The sequence below is a fragment of the Pteropus alecto genome, unplaced genomic scaffold (genome assembly GCF_000325575.1).
Source record: "Pteropus alecto unplaced genomic scaffold, ASM32557v1 scaffold71, whole genome shotgun sequence".
In the NCBI taxonomy this organism is placed as follows: Eukaryota; Metazoa; Chordata; class Mammalia; order Chiroptera; family Pteropodidae; genus Pteropus; species Pteropus alecto.
Window position 1 is genome coordinate 1,449,679 of NW_006433024.1, and position 23,099 is coordinate 1,472,777.

Below are 23,099 nucleotides of genomic sequence, written 5' to 3' on the forward strand. Positions count from 1 at the left end.
CAAATAGCAATCTAGTGCCCTAAATACCATTCTCTACTAAAAGGAACCAGAGCAATTTTGATAAATGACTGAATCAAGGACTGGGGCAAGGAAAAGAAGATGAGTCTGGAAATTTTTGTTGAATCAGAAAGCAAGGATGTGTTCAAAGAGTAATAGAGACATGTTAATAAGACAGAAGAGTTCTGGTTTTGGTCCAGGTGGAATAAACATTTTATATACACCCTATCACTTCTGCTAGCTACAACTAAAACCCCTGGATAGAATGTGTAAAGCAACTATCAGAGGACTCTGGGAGGGGACCAGGAGCAGGAGGGCTGGGTAGGGAGCCTAGCTAGTACTTGAGGAACAACCCAGCATGAACCTCCTGCGTTGCTTCTCTTTTTCCTCCTAGATCCCCTATGGCAGGCCCTAGGGCAGCCTGAAACCTAGAATTACAGGTGGATACGGACAGAAAAGGCTTTGAGTAAAGCTCATACTTTCTAGCCAGAGGATTTAAACAGGAGAGTCCTGTGGGATAGAAGTCTTTTATCTTTCCTTAACCCACTCCAGATGAGAGTCAGCAAGGAAACAGCAGACGTCCCCTCCCCATCAGGGGCAGCAGCAGTGATGGAAGTAGCTCCTGTAAGGTGAAGCTCTTGGAATTCTCCCTATCTTACACCAAGTGAGCTTTAGCAATGAAGGGGCATCCTTCACCCAGTGCTGGCATGGTAAAGATGGCCACAACAGGGCTGAGCCCTCGTGGAGTTTCCAACAGTCACCAGGTAAGCACCAGTGACAAAGGGGGATTATTTATTTATTTTTTATTGTTTTGTTATAATCATTTTTTAAATTTTTCAATTACAATAGTATATTAGTTTCAGATGTACCACATGGCAATTAGACATTTATATAACTTACAAAATAATCACCCCAATGAATCTAGTACCCATCTGACACCATACATAGTTATTACAGTATTATTGACTATATTCCATAAGCTATACTGTACATCCCCATGACTATTTTGTAACTACCAATTTGTACTTATTAATCCCTTCCTCTTTTTCTGGCGACCATCAAAATGTTCTGTGTATCCATGAGTTTGTTTCTTGTTTGTTTATTTTGTTCTTTAGATTTCACATGTAAATGAAATCATATGGCATTTGTCTTTCTCTGTCTGACTTACTCTACTCAGCACAATACCTTCTAGGTCCATCCATGTTGTTGCAGATGTTAAAATGTCATTCTTTTTTATGGTTAAGTAATAGTCCATCGTATATATGTACCACTTCTTCTTTATCCATTCACATATTGATGAACATCCAAGTAGCCTCCATATCTTGGCTATAAGTAATGCTGTAATGAACATATGGATGTACATATTCCTTCAGAGTAGTGTTATGAGTTTGTTTGGATGAATAGCCAAAAGTGGGATAACTAGGTCCTTCTTGTCTCTTTTCATAGCCTTTGTTTTAAAGTCTGTTTTGTCCAGGATAAGTATTTCTATCCTAGCTCTTTTTTTTTTTTTTATAATTTTCATGAAATATCTTTTTCCATCCCTTTACTTTTAGTCTGTGTGTGTCTTTCGAACTGAAGTTTCTTATAGGCAGCATATGTGAAGGTCTTGTCCATTCAGCCACCCTATCTTTTGATTAGAGCATTTTATTCATTTACATTTAAAGTAATTGTTGATAGATTTGTAGTAATTGCCATTTTATTATTCATATTTTTCTTCTCCCTCTCCTTCTCCTTCTTCTTGTCCTTCTAACGTTTCTTGTAGTACTGCTTTGGTGTTGAACTCCTTTAGCTTTTTCTTGTCTGGGAAGCTCTTTATCTGTTCTTCGAGTTTAAATGATAGCTTTACTACGTAGAGTAATCTTGGTTGTAGGCCCTTAATTTTCATCATTTTGAATATTCATGCCAATCCCTTCTGGCCTACAAAGTTTCTGTTGAAAATTTACCTGACATTCTTATGGGAGCTCCCTTATAGGTAAATAATTGCTTGTCTCTGCTTTTAAGATTAAGATTCTCTCTTTGTCTTTAAGCTTTGGCATTTTAATTATGATGTGTCTTGGTGTGGGCATCTTTGGATTCATCTTGTTTGGGACTCTCTGCACTTCCTGGGCCTCTATGTCTATTTCCTCTCCTAGGTTAGGGAAGTTTACCATCATTATTTCTTCAAATAGGTTTTCAATTCCTTGCTATCTCTCTTCTCCTTCTGGTACCCCTATGATGCAAATATTGGTTTGCTTGGTGTTGTCCCAGAGGCTCACAAAGGAGCACTATTGAGATACTATTTCTGCTATGGCCAAAAATGCAAGATGGTTGTATCTGCCTGAGCTGAGAGAGCTGAATTCTTAATCAACCCTATAGATAGTACAAATGAAGGAAGGAGACAGAATACAGAATAGATAATAATATTGAGATCTGGGTATAACCATGGAACAGGGAAGCCTGACCCTCTCTCGTCATCCCAAATACTTACTGCTGTGCACTCCCTATCTGACTCAGTTGTAGACAGCCACCCACTGGGATGCAGCCTGAAGGCAAGAGAACATCAGTGGTTTTTCACTCTTTGCTTCACAGAGGCCAAGGTGCCACATAATGATCAGAGTAAGAAATAGAGTGGCAAGGCTGTTGTTAAGAGATAAGGCACAAGGGTGATGGCTACATTCAAGGATCTGGCAGAATATTTTCCTGTCACTGACAGAATACTAACAGATGAGCAGCCAGAGAGGCCCCAAACTTCCAAAATAATACCTTGAAATTGATTGCCTTCTTTTGTAATCCCTAGATGCCAGAACTCAAACCAATAGGAGAGAACTGCTAAAGCAGTATAGCCTTCAGAATAAAAATTCTCCTAGAATATACCTCCCTGGAGTGGCCACGAAGGCAAAGGACAATAGGGTTTCTTTTACTTGCAAGCTAAAAAGCCTTTACTAATATAAACAGAACTTTAGTCCTCTCCTTTCCTGGCTATGCTGTCTCAAAACGCCTTGTGCATATATTTCCCTCGTGTCTTCCCAGCCCCGAGATCTCCTCCTTGGGTCATCCTTCTAAGTTCATCCCAGCCCTGAGAGTAAAACTGAAAACAGAGTAGAAAAAAAAGGCCTTATTACCTTTGAACCCAGCTGATATTGTAATGTTTCAAGCCTCATTGGCACCTTTCTCTCACTCTAAGAAATACCCCAGCTTTGATAAACTTCATCGCTGCTGATTGCAGTTTCCTTATCATCTGTTAAAATGAGAGTTTGAACTAGATGAGTACTGAAGTTTTTTCCAGATTTGTCTGGGGCTCGGGACTCAGGCATCTCATTCACTAAAGTGCACCCTATTTAAAGACCATGGCATATAAATGGGTCCCTCTAATACCCCAGCACAATGCCTTGCTTGTAGTAGGTTTCTTAGTGACTATTCCATTGATTACTGATCTGGGGCAAAGCCAGCACAGTTAAACCTTTCTCTATATAGGTTCATTTTGTCTTACTGTTCTTGCCTTAGGCTGTTGTAGTCTTTTGACGAAGGTCTTAAATTAACAAGCTCATTTCGCATCTAGAACTAAAACAACCCTTCCTGTTCTCACCATTCCAAATGAGAACAATTTCATCCCTATCACTCCAAGATCCCTTGCCCCCAAAAGCTCAGATACCAATTAGCCTCCATTGGAGATTAATAAACAATACAGTAATGACAGATAAAAAGACTAATTCTTTGGCTGAGAGAATCACTTTAATTAATTTAATCCTGGCTGAAAGATCAGCTGTGCTCAGGCCTGCTCACCAGCAGGGCCCATTTATCCCAGTCTGTCCCTTCCTTGAAAGCCAGGGTGTGCTTGGGAGCAGGCACTTAAGCAACAATGAGAAACAGATTGTACTGTCAGGCTTCATTAAAGGTCATCATTAGTATTCCTATTTGAAGACCGTTGCTCTAGCTCAACCTTTCACCAATTCTTCCCTAGTGCATTGTGAAGTTTGGTTCAGCTGTGAAACGTAAAAATTCTCCCTGGGCTTCCTGTGTCAGGATGGGTATCATTTGATGCCTGTCGCTCTGCAGCTTAAAAAGCAAATCCCCTGGGAAGTGATAGTCCCCGGACTGTATTTGATAATCAAGTCATGTGCAGCTGCCTGGGATCTGGACATTTCAAGGAATGGAACTTCCTAGGTCTCAGCTATAGCAATCAGAAATAAGATGGCTTTGTCATCTTCCCCAGGAGCCTATTCCAACTGTTCTCTTGCAAAAGAGCTGAAAAAAAGATTTTTTTTAGTGGAATCAGAGCTAGTGACAAATAGGAATCACTATCAAAGTGGGAAATTGCTCTGGGCCAAAGGCTCAGTGGAGGGACAGGAAACTGCCGTGGTCATCTTTTAAAGCCAACAACCCTCAGAGCACAATCTCAGCTGGCTTTGGGGAGACAGTTTCCATCTGCTCGCTTCATGCAGGATATGAAATTTTAATTTTATTTCTCTACAAACTTCCAATTTGTAACCACTTTCCCTCTGCTGAAGCAATTTTTTTTTTTAGGTGATTGTGTGTACAGGGGTAAATTTTTACATGGTTTTTACCCTTTTTCCTATTAAGTAGAGCAACAGCCTCATCTCTCCTTGTTTTTCTAATTAGGCCATCTCTGCCAGGCACTGCTCTATTACCTTTCTTTTCTGACATTTCTCTCAGGTTTCTTCAGCAGCTTATTTTGGTTGTTATTCTTTTGATTCTTTCAACATGCTTGTCTCACACCTCATTTCATGCTGGGCCATGCTGTTCCTTTTCAGAACCAGTATCTCTTTTGCCCTGGATTCTAATCTCCAAATGAATGTGCCCCTGGAATCAATCTTTATCCTTCTCTTTTCTCTTTATTCCAACCATCTCTTTTTCTCTCTTTCCTTCTTTCTTTCTCCTGTCTTCTCTTCTCTTCTCTTCTCTTCCCTTTTTTCTTCCTTTTCCTTTCCTTTCCTTCCTTTTTTCTCTCTACCTCTATCTCTCCTTTCTGTCTCTCTCTCCAACCCCCCATTCCCTCATTCTTTCATTTTGTCATTGTTCGGTTGGTAAACAATGTCTAGGAGAGATAATGTTAAAATAGAGAAATAAGTGGAAAAATCTGTGCTCAACCACACTTGTCAACGAACAACTTATGTGCAGAGTGGTACATTACTGACAACAAGGTCTCACTGGGGGCATTTTAACAAAATCAAGGGAAAACCAGTTTTTAAATAAGTGAGCCAAATTAAGCCTAAATCTACTTTGCGGCGTTGTTTCTGTTTGAGGATTTTCCAAAGCTGTATATTTTGAATGGTCCAGTGTTAACCATGAGGATGAGGTCTTACTTCAACATTCACAGATCTGGTGATCTCCACTCTGTCCTTCCAAGCTCAGCCAATGCCATTGTTTCCTTGTGGCTTTCTCTGGCTTTTCTCTTCCCAGTTAGAAGTAGCAACAGCCTCTGCTGTGACCTGTAGCTCTACAAGTACATCTTGAATGGCAGCAATTTTAACATGTCATTCCGACTTCTTGTTTATGTGTCTATGAGTACCCTGCAAGCAAGGATGGGTTTTTGTCATTTGTTTTGTTTTATTTTTGTTTTGTTTTAATCCTTATAACCCTAGCACAGGCCTGGCAGAGAAAGAACATTCAGTAAAAATTGACTCAAAGAAATTTTAATCACCACAAGGCCCTCAGTTCTCAGGCCACCAGATTGTAAGTTCCATGAGGACACAGATGGCTCAAGACTGCTCCCCACTTCAACCAAAGTATTTTTATCTACTTTACATATTAGGCTTTGAAGAAGGGCATCTGACGTGCAAACATTTTTAAACCAATGTACTATTTGATTTCTAATGATTTTTACAGATTGGAGTTTCTAGGATTCTATGAAAACTTCCAAGTTCTGATTTTAAGTCTCACTGGAAATAAATGTGAATCTCAGAAATAAATGCTATAAGGAAGTACAAACATCCCTACCCACTGCACCTTTCTTGAACCGCAGAGGTTTTACCTGCTCATCGGAGACCCTGCGTGTCATATCAATGAGACGAATGGGAATTTGGAAACTTCATTTGGGTCCTTCTTGGTACTCATTAGTGGTGTGCTGTCTGGATGCCCATATCATGCTACCCTTCAGACGCAGGGAGGTCTTTTCCAGATGGCAGGCTCAGTTCTCCTTGAAAAAAGCTTTAGTGCACAACTTCCTATTGGTGGACATTCGCCATTATTTGGCTGCCTAGCATCTAGTCCCACTACTTTTTTTAGATGACTTTATTGCAATATAATTGATAAACAACAAAAAAAAGGGCATATGTTTAATGTATACAACTTGGTGAGTATTGACACGTTCATACATCCATGATACTATCACCACAATCAACGTAATTAACATATTCTTCATCTTCAAAGGTTTTATTAGGTCTGACCTTTTTAGTAATAAGAATATTTAACATGGGGTATACCCACAATAAATTTTTAAGTGCACAATATTATGTTATTAACTATAGGCACTACGTTGCAGAGCAGATCTATATAACTTATTCATCTTACATAACTGAAATGTTATATACATTGAACAGCAATTTTCTTTTTCCAGCTCCTGGCAACTACCATTCTATGCTCTGCTTTCACAAGTCCCACTCTAAGTTTGACTAATCCTGTAAGTAGAATTCTACAATATTTGTCTTTCTGAGACTGGCTTATTTCATTTATCATGTCTTCCAGGTTTATCCATGTTGTTGCCAAGGATAGAATTTCCTTCTTTTTTAAAGGCAGAATAATATTCCATTGTATGTATATGCTACATTTTCTTTAACCATTCATCTGTTGATAACTGTTTGGGTTGTTTCCATATGTTAGCTACAGTAAATAACACTGCAATGAACTTGGGAGTGCAGATATCTCTTTGAGATCCTGATTTCAATTCTTTTGGATATGTACCCAGAAGTGGAATTGCTAGCTGAAACAGTAGTTCTTTTTAAAATCTTTTGATGAACCTTCATACTGTTTTCCATAGAAGCTGAACTATTTTACATTCCCACCAGCAGTGCACATGGGTTCCAATTTCTCCACATCCTTGCCGGCGCTTGTTATTTATTTATTTATTTATTTAATTTTATTTTATTTGATAATAGCCATCTGAACTAGTATGAAGTGATATTCCATTGTGATTTTGATTTGCATTTCCCTGATGATCAGTGAAATTGAGCACCTTCTCATATACCTGGTGGCCATTTGTATGTCTTCTTCGTAGAAATGTCTATTCAGGTCTGTTGACTATTTACTGATTGATTGATTGCTTGCTTGCTTGCTTGCTTGCTTGATTGATATTAAATTGTAGATAGTCTCATTTCTTATTTCCTTTCCAGATATTTCGCTTTTAGATGTGGTCATGATAGAAGGTAGTAGCTAGCTACTATACTAGAAGACCAAAGTGCCAGATTTCATTCTCCATTCCATGTACAATAGAACAGACATGTGACTTCCATTTAACCAATCAAACACCTTCTCCCAGGACTTTAAATCTTGAGCAAGTAGTGCAAGGATTTGGGAGAGCTGGAAGTCATCTGCATTACAGAGCAGACTTTGGACTAGACTGCTGGAATGGCTTGGCCTGTGTAGTGGTTCAGATGCTTAACCTTCCAGGTCTCCCATGCTTCTTTCGCTGTCTTCAAACCTGGTCCCGCAGCCTCCTGTCAATTCTGTGAGCACCTGCTATCTATCTAATAAATTCCTTTTTTTAAAAAAAAGATTTTTATTAAAATATAGCTAACATACAATATTGTTTTAGTTTCAGGTGTATACCATAGTTATTCCTTTTTTTTTTTCTAATATAGCCAGAGTCTGTTTTTGTTGGTGCAATAAAAAATCCTAATGATACTCTCTGCAAGTTCACTTTCCATCTTCCTCTCCCTCTATAGATTTTGCTATGAAGACAGTGGTGTATGTGTCAGATATTTAAAGGGAGAGACACAGGTGAAAGAGATCTGAGCTAAACATCATTGAGTCTTATACCTCAATTTCTCTCAGAGTGCCTTTCGAATAAGAATAAACAGACACGCTTTATAAAGTAATTAGCTTAAGCCCTGTAATTATTTTAGGCTGTGATTGGAAAATCTGGAATAGATTCCCTTTCAAGCTTTCTCTTTCAGGGCTATCTAATGGTCCCCAATCTTCAGTGTACCTAAAAGTTACTTGGATTATTGTTAAGACATAAGATTCCTGGATACCCTCTCTCCACTGTATACCTCAAGATTCTAGTTCAATAGGAGATTCTGATGAGAGTGATCTCAGAACTATGCTCTGAAAAACCCTGGAAACCATCCTGAGGATAAAACCATTACATAAAAAAGGAAGATTAGAGAAATTCAGAGAGAAACAAAGGTAGAGCCCTAATCGAGCTATTCTTGAAGCTATACATTTAAGAAAGAGAATACATTCCTTGTATTATTTAAGCCAGAATTAAAAATTGGTTTTCTATTACTTACAATTGAAAGCAGTCTGATATAAAAATATTTTCATCTCACATATCATATGATTGAATAATCACAACTACCCCCATGAAGAAGGTTTCAGTTTTATTTCTAATTTATGGATGATGACACCTGCTAAAAAGGCTGGAATCTTTGCTTAAATCAAGCATAATTTAGAGCTAGATTCATGGAGTTAGGTCTTATTGAAGCATAGTGATCTTCTATTACGGAAAATAGGATTTTTTGCTCCTATTCTTACTGGATTTATGTTCCACTACCTTCCTGAAGTCTTTTCTGAAAATTGGGTCCACGGTGATATTCATTATGTGGCTACTAATTACAAATAGAGTCAGTGCTACAAACATAAAATTTAATAATTCTTAAATGGTTTAATGTTTCAGTTTTCTCTTTTTTTCCCCCAACTCTACTGTGAGCTCCTTAAAGACAAAGACCATGTCTTGAATCCTCACATTCCCCTAGAAGATGCTTGGTCAATAATTGCTAATTGGCTGACTGAATTAAAACACAAGGACAGGGTAAACCTAAGGGTAGAATAAACTATAGTTTATTCATAGATATAACTGAGTTCTAGTAGTTTCTGACACATAGTTTGTCCTCGATAAATTTTTGCCAAGTGAATGAATGAATATCAATTGAGACTTTCTATTATAGTAAGACTCCATACCAATGAGATTGGATGATTGACTTTTTGATGAAACACTGAAAAACAAACAATAGGTTAACATAGTCTTGTCTTGAAAGAGTAATGCTTTTAAATTGATAGAAATTTGAAGATTCTCACTGGACACTGTTACCATCAGTGCTAGTAGCACTAACCATGAGATGTTTATAACTCATCTTCCACATAACTTAAGATCAGTATTTCTATCTGTTGTAAAGTACAGAATAAGAACTGCAATAACTCAATGAAAGTTAAAGCTTGCTCACATATGGCAGAAAGATCAAAAATTTAAGGAATCCAACCACTGCTGAAAACCAGAGTGACATTCTAAATTTTGCAATATGTGCCTACCATGACTTAACAGAATTAATAATTACAAAATCTTATATGTTGCCTATGTCATAAAAGTTCAAAAATCTGCTCTTAATTTGGCATTTCAATATGACATGATAGAGTAGACAAATATTGTTTTAGACTAGAACATCTGATTCCATTTCTGGCTCTCTTACCTGGTATAGACCTTAAGCAAGTCATGAACCTGCCTGAGACTTCTTTCCTCTTTTGTAAAATGGTGATGAAAATAAAACTCATTCCATTGAGTCATTGTAAGTGTCTAATTATGTAATATACAATGTAAAAGTACTTTATGTAGTAAATATATCTATCACTTAGGAGGATTTATATGGCAAGAACAGAAAATCAATTTAAAGTAGCTTAAGTACTGTAGAGAGAGGGTCTTGGCTTTTATAGCTGAAAAGCCCTGAGATGGATTAGGTTCCACCTCTTTTCTCTACACACCTCTGCTCTGCTCTTCTGATTGGGTGTATTTATTATCAGGTTAGCTTCATTCTTAGTCCTAAGATGGCTGCCAGCAGTATGCAGGGCAATGGACTTTCTCATTACATCTTGAGAAGAAAGATGATTCCCATATCCTTCAAATAAAAGTTCTAAATTTTACTGTGATTGGACCACTGGTGAATAATGCCAGAGGTTAGGTTATCCAGATTGGCCTGGAGCAATCAGGTCTTACCTCAAGACCAAAGAATGAAGTCATTACCACTCAAAGTACCTAGTGACATTTTCCAAAAGAAATTTAGAAATGGCAGGCGGGGAGGGCAGGAATAAATGCTGAGTGAGCACAAATCTCTGTTCCATTGTTTAGATGGCACAGCTTTATATTCTGATGAATATTAGTGTCATAGCACAGTTTGGTATATATCTGTGTAATCTATTTTACAGTTTTGTTTTAAGTAATTTAAGTCATAATAGTTCCTTCTTTACTTTTTGTTGCCAACTTTGAAATGACTGAGATTACTCACATGATGAGAGTCATATTATACATTTGTTTTGTAATATGTAGAAAAGCTTAGAAAACTGTGAAGCACTAAGAAATGGCAAATACTTTCCTTGCTATTTTGCTTGTCAGTAAGGTCCTTTGACTTTGGGGATGCTGACTAGCATCTTAGGATCATGCGATTTTCTGAATAGTCAAGTTCTTTGGAAATTAGATTTATTCATAAAAGATATGCCGTATAGGTTCCAAGGAAAAACTCCCCAGCCCAGCCCTTATTAGACAATCTAGCCTCAGGCTTTTCTAAAACAGGTGGCTCACTGGCTCCTAGTATAATAGCACTAGTCATTTTTGTAACAGCTTAATTCATATAATGATTTACAGTTCACAAAATGTTTGAAAAGAATCTAAGAGCAATGGATGAGTGTTGAAATTTTGTTGATTTCATACCTAGAAGGTCAGACTCCTGAATGAGTTTTATGTCTAGTGTATTGAAAACAATCATAACCAAAATTCCTAGTAGCATAATTATTTAAGATCTAAATTCTAAATTTTTATTTCAAAACTTCCTAAATATCAGAAGGCTTAAGATAAAAGTCTGAAGCTTTATAATTATTACATATACCTTAGTTCATTAGATTCTCACAACCTCCTTTGAGGTAGGTAAGGATTATTAGCTTTACTTTGCCGATGAGAAAACTGAATCCCAGAAAGAGTAAAGAGATTGCTGAGGTCAAATAGAAAGTGTCAAGTCCAGGTCTTTGGATTCCAAGTTTAATGATCTTTCTACGACAATATGGTATGTACATTTGGAAATTTATGGGAACCACTACAAAAATATCAAATTTACTTTGGACTCTAGGAAAGGGCTTAAATATCTGGGTTCATAAGTGCCTAGAATCAATTAGTAAGATAGGAGTAGAATCTTCATCCTGGGGGAGTTTTACAAAGTCAGAAGAGTCTCCAGCTTAATTCAAACAGAGGCTGCAGGAAGAATTACATGACTGAAAGGCTCATCCAACTCTTAAATTCTTGAATCCATATTTCAAGAGCATATCATCATTCCAAGAGCTTTGATTACATTGTCAAAAATGACTTACCCATATAAAAGCATCTGTTTCTGGCAATTAACATGTTTTACTAACAATTGGGTCCATATTTGAACCATGACCACAGAAGGAACTAATGTTCTCTGGCAGTCTATCTTATCCTCGGGAAAGAGAGTAATACCAAACAAATGAATAAATGTTGGCCATGTCAAAAATGAGTGATCTCCATGCAATTCCAAGAAAAAGGGCCATCCAATTTTAAATTGAGGAATTTGGTTTGCAGAGGAAGTTATCCATGTGGCCACTATCAAGTTATCCATTTGATAACCATTCCTCTCTTTGAGTTAGTTTAAATCATTAGTTTTCCTACAAAGAACACATATTTGTTTTTTGTTGTGTATAGTCCTTGTAACTCAAATATTTGCAGCATGCATTGCACTACAAAAACACAATAGATTTAAAATAGTAATTTTGATACCTGTTTTTGTAGCATATTAGAAAACTGAATGATTTCATAATAAGCAGAGCGAAAGTAGATGCTTTTGAAGTTACTGGAGAAGATGGTGAATCAGTTCCGATATAACATGGTTATGTGGGATTATTTTTGTTATATTAGCATAACAAAACTATTGCCAAAGTTACTGTTATCTTCAAATAAAAGATTGTGTTTGGATTTTTTGAAAAATAAGCATGAGTAATTATTCTAACACAACAAGCATGTGTTTATTTTAAAATTTAATTACTATGTTTTCATTTCATTTCATTGATTTCCATATAGTTGGATTTGTACCAAAAAGGATATGAGGCAGAATGCTATATTTTAATTAACAAGTAAGATTTTTTCAAAAATGCACATACATAGAGTATTTCAGATCAACAAAAGAAACTTGGAATACTAGCAGCTAACTTCACTCTCTTCTCTTTGTTTATATACAACTTGGGAGTAAACTTAAGTCTCTCTACTTTTCAGTTCCCAAATGAATTCCTGATTCAGACTGAGTTTGTCCAGGCCAGTAGTAGAAATCTTTCCGAACCTGCAGAATGTTTACTGCTATTAAATGTTAGATTCTCAGGCAACAATCTTTCCAGTCCTTGGTGCTCTTTTCTTTAAATTCTCACCAGGCAACATTTCTTTGCTGAGTGATTTATCCATAGTGATTTATTATGATAGACATCATGCCAGGATGACTGGTACATGCCCAGGTGAATTCTTTTCATCAATTAAGTCTTGGCAGTCTTGTCATTTGGAAAAATAAGGACTACTATTTTTATCATTACTATTGTTATTAGATCAGGTACTGGGATCTGACAAGAAAAACGGTATTATGAATTCCTAGCTTGCTGGGCTCTACTCGTAAACCTTTCTTTAATATCATCTTAACACATAATAGGACAATTTCATCTGTCGTGATTCCGCAAGAACTCTAATTTCTATATTCAAATGAGTTATATTATACAAATCTCCATAGTCATTAAATTGCTTTTCAGCATGAGAATCAATATGGCAGAGCTAAACTAATTATACTTTTTACCCATAATGAGGATGAAAATAAACCATTTGCTATTGTAATCAGATATTTATTACTAATCTTGTTCAGAATGATAAGTATTATGAAAATAAAATTTGGCAATAATGATAGTTATCAGTTATGCTGCAGCTATTATGTCCCAGGTGCTTTCCATACATTGTCTCATTTAATCCTCCCCAAATCCCATGTCCCCATACATTCATTTGACAGAAAGTTTGTACCCTTTTACCAACCTTCCTTATTTCCCCCACTTTCCAGACCTTGACAAACACCCTTTTCCTCTTTGTATCTAAGAGTTCAACTCTTTTCTTCTTGGTGTCATGTTTCAATGCAAATCAGAGTTAAGGATTTCAAACAGTTGGTGCTGAGATATTTAGCACTGCACTGCCCTCTTGTGCTTTCTACCGACTTTACAGCATCAAGACAACTAAAATCCCTTCACTGCCTTCCTCCCATTCAATCTGTCTATTCTCCTTCAGTCAACAGTTGAGTTTTTCTGATAGTTTTAATTTTAGAAGGCTCTTAGCAGATAATGGTTCCTTTGTCCATGCGAGAATCCTTCATGCTTTCCCCAGTATACTTAAGATTTTCTTCCCTTCATTGCTCTCTCTTCAGTAAATTGCATAAAAGTAGTAAGAAGACCCAAAAGCAGCTGGTTTCCAAGAGCTCAGATGTTTAAAAGGGAAATCACAATATTTATTGAACTGAGAAATTGACTATGTTCTGGTAATTCATTTTTATAATTACTCAATTATAAATTCCCAGTTATAAATAATGAATCACTGTTAGTTTGATCTTCTGAGAGCAAACACATTTGACGAATGACCAAACTGTTGAAAACCCCAACTCAAAGGCATCCTTAAAATGACTTAAACAGGATCAAGAAAAGAAACTCTGAGTTCTTTAAAGTGACAAAAACGCTAAAAGATGTATAAGTCAGTGAAGATTTGAAAGGTGTGGAAATGTGCCACTGATACATGGAGCCACAAAAGACTGAGATCATAACTCTTTAAATATGTGGTATACCTGGTAGTATTTGTGTCATTTCTGGGAATATCAGTTTTATAATATGAGGAAGACTAGGAATGGATTCAGATCTTGATTCTTCCATTTATTATTTATTAGTTGTGTGATCTTAGCTGAATTACTTAATAGTTTTTACTCTTTCTTCATCTGTAAAATGGGAATAATATTTGTGCCTGTCTCATCTCTACTTCATAGAACTATCAGGAGTATTAAAAGCTAAGACAGATAAGATACAGAAAGCACTTAACACAGTAACTGACACAAATTAAGAAATCAAGTCTACGGCCATGCCACCCTGAACAAGCCCGATCCCATCTGATCTTGGAAGATAAGCAGGGTTGGGCCTGGTTAGTACTTGGATGGGAGACCACCTAGGAAGATCATGTGCTAAAGGTATAAAAAATAAAAAAATAAGAGATTGTAAGCTGACAAGGTCCTTGCAAACTGTGAGATCAACGAAGAGTTGCCCTGCCTAAAAAAAATTTTTTTTAAAAGAAATTAATAAATATAACTACTCTATCAGTCAGGATCCTTTCAGTTGCATGTGATTGGAACAAAAGAGAATTTATTGTCCTGAATAATTAGATCAGACAATGCCTTCAGGCCTAATCTCTCTCTGTATAATTTCAGTTGAAATTCAAGGATCGGTACTATCTGAATAAGAATTAATAGACACTGAGCTTTTAAATATGACATGGTTTCAAATACTTTGCATGGGTTATCTTGTTTAATCTTCACAACACCCACAAGGTAGGTACTATAATCATCTCATTTTTCAAATGAGGAAACTAAGGCATAGAGAGGTCAATAGCTAGAAAGTGACAGAACTAGGAATTGAACCCAGCAGTCTTACTCCAAAGCTTTTGTGCTTAACCATTACACAAACTTCCTCTGAAAACAAAAGGTGAATAGCTGAAGAGGATAAACAGAGTTTCAAATAAGAAAAAATAAAATATTATGAAAATTTTGACTTCCGATGTTACTGATGAGTTCAACACAGAATTGTGGGTTAATTTACCTTTGCACCCACAGCATCTAACTGTATGCACACAGAAAGCAACTAATAAATGTTCGACAAATGAATTGAATCATCACTGGCAATGTCCTTTACCTTCTTCCTTCTCCAACATTGTGTATTTTATCTTTTTCATTTGTGAACTACCTACCTCATCTGAAAGTATTAGCCAATAAACTTATGCACGTAGTTATTTCATTTTTAAAAAATCAAGTGGACTAACAGTAAGCATCCTTATATAAAAAGATCAGAGATTTTCTAATACTGGGTGGTTCCCAGGAAAACAAATATTTTCACCTCTGGCGCCCTCTTGTGCTTTGTGTGGAAAGTAATCAAGAGTGCTGATGTTTCCAGGGAACGGAATCTGGATTGATTTTCTACCTTGTACACACATGGAACAAACAACAAGCACGCATGCGCATGCACGTGCGCGCACGCACACACACACACACACACACACAAACACACACACAAGCACGCATGCGCATGCACGTGCGCGCGCGCGCACACACACACACACACACACACACACACACACACACAAACACAACCTTACAGATTAAACTTTTATTTTCCTTCTCTGCTTTTTACTCTAATCAGTGCTTGTGTCAAGAATTGTAAAATGTTATGTCACCTGGGTTTCCCTAGGCCTACTAGGCTGTAATTAATCTTATCAGTTTCACTTTCCTTCAGCTCCTATTCCTAGAGACTCACACAACCTATAAAATGCATTTATGTGTTTTTTTGGAAGTATGCATCATGTGTTTTATCTGGCAAGATTGTTTGCATTGATATTCATTCTCTCTCTCGATCTCTCTCTGTCTCTCTGTCTCTCTCTGTCTCTCTCTCTCTGCCCCCTCCCCCTCTCCCTGCCCACTACTCTCCCACGCAGGCCAAGGGTCTGAATTCCTTGAGAAGTTACAGCTGCAGGTTCTCATAGGAAGAAAACTCATCTCCTCTACTCTCTTTTCCTTTACTTAAAGGGACTTTTGAGGCAGTGCTGCTTGTTCTTCATATCTTGCAGAGGTTTTTGTTTATTCACTAGTGAAAGAAGCCTTTTAGCTTTTCACACCTCCCCAGGACTCTTAGTGTGACCACTGGAAAGGAACAGAGGCTCAGGAAAAAAAAATGCAAGCGACAGATCCCTCATTGCCTTGAATCAGGTGTCGGTGCCCCAGCAAGTGGATAAACAGGCTCAGATATTTCAGATTCTTAATTAGACTTAAGCTGAAACCTGCATTATATTTTCATAAAACTGAACAATTAGTGATAACATTAAAATTATTAATAATAATGGCTGACTTTCATTTCGTGCTTAGTAGGTACTAAATACATTGCCGAGTGCCTTACATGCAGCATCTCACTTAATTTTCACAAGTCCCCTATGAAGTAAGTAATGTTATAATCCTCATTATAACAAAAGAAGTGAAAGAAGTGAAGTCCAGGTTGTATCAAGTCCTTATATGGTCTCCCTAAGGTAAAGATTTTGTTTTTTCTCCTTATTATTAGAAAATGAATCTCAATAATATGTCTTGCCATGATGAATTTCTCCTTTGACCATCAGCCAAATCATCTGAAGAGCTTTAAAAACTACTGATCCTGATTCAGTAGGTCTAGGGCAAGGCCCAGGCATCTTTATTTTTCTAAAGTTTCAAGAGATGCTCACATGTAGACAGAATTGCAAGTCACTGCCATAGTACTTAGATGTTTCTAAAGTTCTTTTCCATAATAAGATGTTTATTTCATGTTTACTATATGCTAGATACAAAGTGCTTTAATTTGGATCATCTCATTTAACCCTCAACAAAAACTCTATGGTTTAGGTAATTATTATTATTCATATTTTATGGATGGGAAAACCAAGGAATAGAAAGTCTAAGGAACTTGCCCAAAGTCGCTTAGCTAGCTGGTGGCAGAGCCAGATTTTAAACCAAGTGGACTGATACATGGCCTGTACGGTTAACCACCAGCCTATACTTCCTTCTTATGTAGTGTCTAATTTGAACTTTGCCATAAATCTGTGTGATATGCTGGTTTTGTTATTACCCCCAATTCATAAATGAAGACACTAAAACTAAGAACTTGACCAAATGTATACAGCTAGTCAATGTACTAGCTAGAGTTTATACCTGGATCGTATCATTTGAAATCCTATGTTCTTCTCATAATGTTGCAAAGAACTTCAAACAACCAAGTTTGATAGCATTATAGTTATTTTATAAGGTCTTTTATATGCATTACTTCCTCCTCTTTCCTGCAGTGACTGCTTTGGTCCATGCCTTCATCTGACAGGTTACTCTGGCAAGAGTTTCAACCAAAAGCCCTCTTTTATCTTTATCCCTTCTCTGCGTATTACTTCCAGCTTCATCTTTATCCACTAAATGTAGAGCTCATCAAGCAATCCTTTTGCATAAAATTTGACTAGTATTTGTCCCGTTCACCCTCTGTAGTAGGTTGAATAGTGTCCCCCCAAGTGATATGTATACCTCCTAATCCCAAGAACTTGTTAATGTGACCTTGTTTGGAAAAAAGATCTTTACAGATGTAATTAAACTAAGAATCTTCAGATGAGATCATCCTGGATTATCTGGGTGGGCCCTAAATCCAATGACAAGTATCCTTATAAGAGATAGAAGAGGAGACACATAGCATAGCCCATGGGAAGACAGAGGAAGAGATTAGAGTTTTACAGCTACAAGCCAAGGAATGCCTGGAGCCACCAGAATCTGGGAAAAGCAAGAAAAAAATCTTCCCGAGAGCTTCTAGAGAGAAGATGGCCCTATTGACACTTTGATTTTAGACTTTTGGCATCTAGAACTGTGAGAGAATAAATTTCTGTTGTTGTGAGCCATCAAGTTTGTGGTAATTTGTTACGGCAGCGCTAACACATCAATACACCATCTCTTCCCCTTTTCTTAACTTTCAAGGCTCATGACATCTGTGGCTTACCTGGTCATTTGGCCCTATGTCTCAAATAAACCCTTTGCCCTGTCTAGTGCTTCTTCACCTCATGGGACCTCCTGGTTCTTTATGTTCCTTCCCTCATGTTGCTTTCTCTTTATTAGAAGGAAGACATGCTATCTCAAAAGAATTCCTGCTCAAAAAGGAACTGTCTTTGAGGCGAGATGATTTGGGAAAGAGATAAACTCTGTAATGACTTGGAGTAGTGTGGGCAGGACACTTTTTGCCCATGAGTCCCCTGTCACATTTTCTCCCTTTTGTTTCCTTTACCCCTCCCTATGTTGTCTATATTAAAGAGTATGTCTGAGGCTTACTACTTGCACAAGTCATGGCATCATCAGTAAAGAATGTTCGACCTCTTACTCTTCTAGGTTTTATATATAAGGTACAGAGAAATCCAGCCATTAAAAAAATTTTCTTGAGCACCTACTAAGTGCTAAACACTGCCCCTCTCCCCCAGAGCTGGGGTTACAGTGGTAAGATTGATGTGGTGCCCTACCTCCCAGGATGGAGTCTTCTTGGGTTGGTGAATACTGTGCTTTGGACCACCAGGATGCCCAGAGGGAAGGGAGTGAGGAGTGTGCAAATATATAGGGACAGTGACACCCAACAGAGGCAAGAAATAGGTTTGTTTTGTTCCTGTTTGGGGTGGTTGGATAGGAAAGGTTAAGTTTTTGACATGGTGAATTTAGGATGAAGATGTCCAATACGCAATTGAAACTGCAGCTTTTAGAAAGTGATCAGTGAAGGTCAAGTCTGTCGGCCGAGGCCTTGGATATGGGTGAGCTCGGCTCAGGTGATGAGGGACAAAGCTGCGAATGAGGGTCCTGGAAGTCTCCGAACGTCATAACTCGCTGGGAGCTACCCACACGCTCTCCTTCCCCCTCGACCAGGGCCCAAGCTCCCACGACGACTTCTGCGTCCTTCCCGGGCCCCGCCCCTGTGGGCGGGGCCAGGCCGTTGAGCTCCGCAGTCAACAGGAAGACGAAGTTGAAGTCGGCTAGGCACCTGCGGACCACGGTAGGGTGTCGTCCGAATGAGCTATCGGGACAAGGAATCCCTGGGAAGTGGGGATCCCCTGATGCCCAGGCACGCTGCGCTGAGCGTGGCGGCAGTGGCGGCGCTGGTGGCCGCCCTGCTCCTGCTGTGGCTTGAAGACGTGGGGGCAGGGGGTGGCTCCTTGTAACTCCCCCGCACCCTGTAGGCAGGGGAGGGAGGGGTCAGAACCACGGGTACCTTGGGTAAACGAGGCTCTTTGGTGCCAGCAGTTTGTGTCCCCTTCCGAGGTGTGGGTTGTCTCAAGTCCTGGGGTTAGCACCCCGCCTTGCAGGTGTCTCAGGGCTTTCTCCTGGGCCTAGACTGCGGAGAATAACAATATCTTTCCCCAGAACGAATGAACAATCCTTGTTACCCAGGATAAGCCAGGCCATCCCTTAAACATCCAAAGATCAACACCTGTTGATGTTATTTCCATAGCATGACCGAGATGGAGACGCTGCCAAAGCTTCGGGAAGACTTCAGGATGCAAAATAAATCCGTCTTTATTCTGGGCGCCAGCGGGGAAACTGGCAGAGTACTTTTAAAAGAAATCCTGGAACAAGGTCTATTTTCCAAAGTCACAGTCATTGGCCGGAGGAAGCTGACCTTCAATGAGGAAGCTTATAAAAACGTGGTGGGCATATGAGCTGAAACTCAATAATGTACCTGCAGTGATTCTGCGGGGTGAACATATTTCAAGCTTAAAGGCTGAACATTGCCTGGCCAGTGCAGGCAGGGAGAGGTGATCAGAGTGTGGCCAAGACTGGTCTGGGAGAGCCCTTACTGGAAGCTGGAGTCCTGGATTGTAGGCCCAGGTCCACCTCTTCTTACTGTGTAGCCTTGGGTAGGGTCCTTCTCTCAGTAAAGGGACTTATAAGGCTGGGGGTAGGTTGTAATGAAAGCTGGGGAGACAGAACAACATCGTTTTCAGGGTCATTCAAGCTGAGTTCTAAAGATAGAGAGAGCACTTTGCTTGTTTTGTCTCTCTGTCCACTCCACACCGATGCTAGTGAATCAAAATGCTTTGCAGAGCAGGAAAGGTCTATGATTGTGAAAGTGGTGTTATTCACTTATAAGTCAAGCCCTGCCTGACTTGTTAGGGTGTCAGCCTTGTGTCTGTAAGTGGAATATTCCCCTGACTGTCACTTACACTTTCTTGGTTAACCAACTCATACACCAGGCTTCAGTCTGGTGTAAATCCCCTAAATAAGTCTGAGCTTCCTATAGATAGATTCCTTCCTTGTATTTAAACCAAGTTTGTGAACTTCAGTAAGTTAAACTGTAATGTAATCCTGAGACCTCATAATTATTGAACTTGGTCTCACAGGTTTTAGAGGTGGAACGTTCTTGATAACAAATAGTCTAGCAAATAAATGTTCTTGACTCCTGCAGATCCATGTTCAGGTAATTTTGCATATGTCTTTGGTTCATCAGGACTTTTCTGTTTAAATGGACATCTTTGCTCACACTTGGGGAGTAACATGTGTTCTTCATAGCCTGGCTTCATGGGGTGTGTCAGATACTTTTGGTAACCAGAAACTGATATCGAGTTCTGTGCTTTGATAGTTGAGTTTTGGTGGCCCATCTTTTGGTCAGGTACGTTATGCAAACATATTTTTCTTCAGCATTGTGTACAGTGCCAGGAAAATTCTTTTGAAAGAGTTGATGACAGGGAAGGAAAGCAACATTTTATTTGAACTCCTACATGATGGGAACTTCTCAAACTTTCTTTTTTAGGTTTGACAATAAACTTTTGAAGTTAGATGGAGATTCTTACATTTCAGGTAGCATGAGAATTACCAAGGGTGCTTACATTTCAGGTAGCATAAGAATTACCAAGGGTGCAGTTTCTGACTCACAAGTATTGGCATGAGGCCTAAGAATGTCCTTTTATCAAGCACCCACTAGCTGATTTTAATGCAGGTGCTTCATGGATTGGACTGAAGGAAAGATTATCATTCACATTTTACTGCTGAAAAACTGAGGCAGAATTTAAATAACTTGGCCAAAATTATATGACAAGGAATTAGTGGGCCCAAGACTCGAACCTAGGTCCTTGAGATTCCAAACACTGTTCCCTGCCCCCACATTATACCTCATTGGTATCCCTCTTGGTAATATAAAGATAAGTCTTTTATTTTTCCAGAGAGAAAATTATAATTGAATCTGACTTTAGAGATCTGGATCACCCCTAGTCCAGTTATGTATATTGTGGCCATATGAGTGCATTGTTGATTTTGAATTCAGATTAATTGCTTTTTGGTGGGAGGAAATGAGCTTACAAAATTTGATGTTAAGTGGACAGGCAGACTCTTTAGTAATGTCCTGTAATTCTTTAAATCTGGAGGGGTATTTCTGTCTTTTTAAAAAATAACATTAGGTTAAATACAGCTATGCCTTTGTCGTCTAGAATCAAGAAGTGGTGGACTTTGAAAAGTTGGATGACTATGTTTCTGCCTTTCAAGATCATGATGTTGGATTCTGTTGCCTGGGTACCACCAAAAGAAAAGCTGGGGCGGTAAGGAAGAAATGTACCTTGTTCCCTTTTCACTGGCCGGTAATGTCAGATTCCTTTCTTGCTCACTCTTATTCTTTACATTTGCAGCGCTTAAATCTAAATGAGCTCTTATTATTTAAGATTTCATATGTTGCCCTAGCTTTTGCTGTACTTTGAGTAGTGATGATAAGTTCATCTTTCCTTCAGAGTAAGTAATATTTGAGTTTAAGCCTGTGTGCTGGAGACATCATACATTTTTACATTGTTTTGTTTCTTGCAAATATTGCTGTCACTACATCCCTGGCTAAGGCAAACTATTATGTCTGAGTAAAAGCAACTGGCTCATGCTGTTAGCAGTAAGCTTTTTATTTTTTCCTTTTTCTTTATAAATGTTTTTCTTTATAAATGTTTTATACTTAAAGCATTCTCTCTCACTTGAATGATTTGCTCCAATCTGTTTTCATGCCAATCTTTAAACTTCTGGGATAGAACATGATAGAGGCATGATTCAGCTAGCTTCCAGCGATGACTCAGCTTCCAGCGATGACTCAGCTTCCAGCGATGATTCAGCCTTAACTGACGCAGAACTGTTTTATTTTCTTTTTAATGGTGCTCTCAAATTGTATCAGCCCCTTCCCAGAAGTCATAGTTAGTACATAGTTAGAAGTCATAGCTTACTACGTAGATCTTAGGCAAGTGTTAATACATCTTATTTCATTTATACCTTGACTATACTTTATTTTTCTAGCAGAATTTACTTTCTGGAGCTAAACATGTCTGTTAAATATGCAGGACCACAATGCTGCCATGGGGGCTTACCATAAGTTTATAAACAGGCCCGTGCATCACAATCATAAGGAGAGCACATGGTTAAAGATTGTTGGTGTATACCAACCAAAGAGTTAGGTTCAGATGTATTTCTCTGGGCCTCCTGGTGATCCAAAGAATAATTCTGTTTATTTATTTGTTTGTTTGTTTGTTTTCAAAGAATAATTCTATTTATGCTTTCAGTAGGCATCTATTTCCAAAGTGCCATGGCCACTTTGGAACACAGCTGGGTTTCTAAGCTCTGTGCTGAGAAGTGTGTATTGTAGAGAAGTTTGGCTTTGCCAGGATTTGGCACATTCTCTCTCCTAGAAAGGGTCATGTTCTTGCTCAGCAGCTACTGCAGTCTTTTCTGTCACAGGGACAGTCACAAGCAGTGTGCTGTCTAAAAGCATTGAAAAAGTTTTGTTCTATTTGAAGTGCCAACCTGATTTGGGTAAGGTGACTCAGCATAATAACAAAACATTGCACTGAGCTTAGAGCAGTTGATTTCCATGATATAAGACAAATCCCATAGGGCGCTACAGGGAAAAGTCTAAATTGCTTTGTTGTATTCGAATTGTGCCGTTTTAATCATTGGTATTGGGTGTCTTTCCTGCCCAGAATATTTTTTTAGATGGAGTTGGTTCCCCACCCGTCAGGGTACTCGATACCTTATGTTCTCCAAAATCTATTTGAAATGATAAACCTTAGTTAAAGAGTAAGCAAGAGAAAAGACTAGTAAGCCAAGTATAGCCTCAGAAATGAGTTAGGGTTT

The 23,099-nt window shown here is 38.4% G+C and overlaps 1 pseudogene; it reads left to right on the top strand.

Annotated features, from left to right (window-relative positions):
- The first annotated feature begins 14,283 nt into the window (after positions 1 to 14,283).
- LOC112476616 lies at positions 14,284 to 14,402 on the top strand (annotated as a pseudogene).
- The last annotated feature ends 8,697 nt before the right edge of the window (positions 14,403 to 23,099 follow it).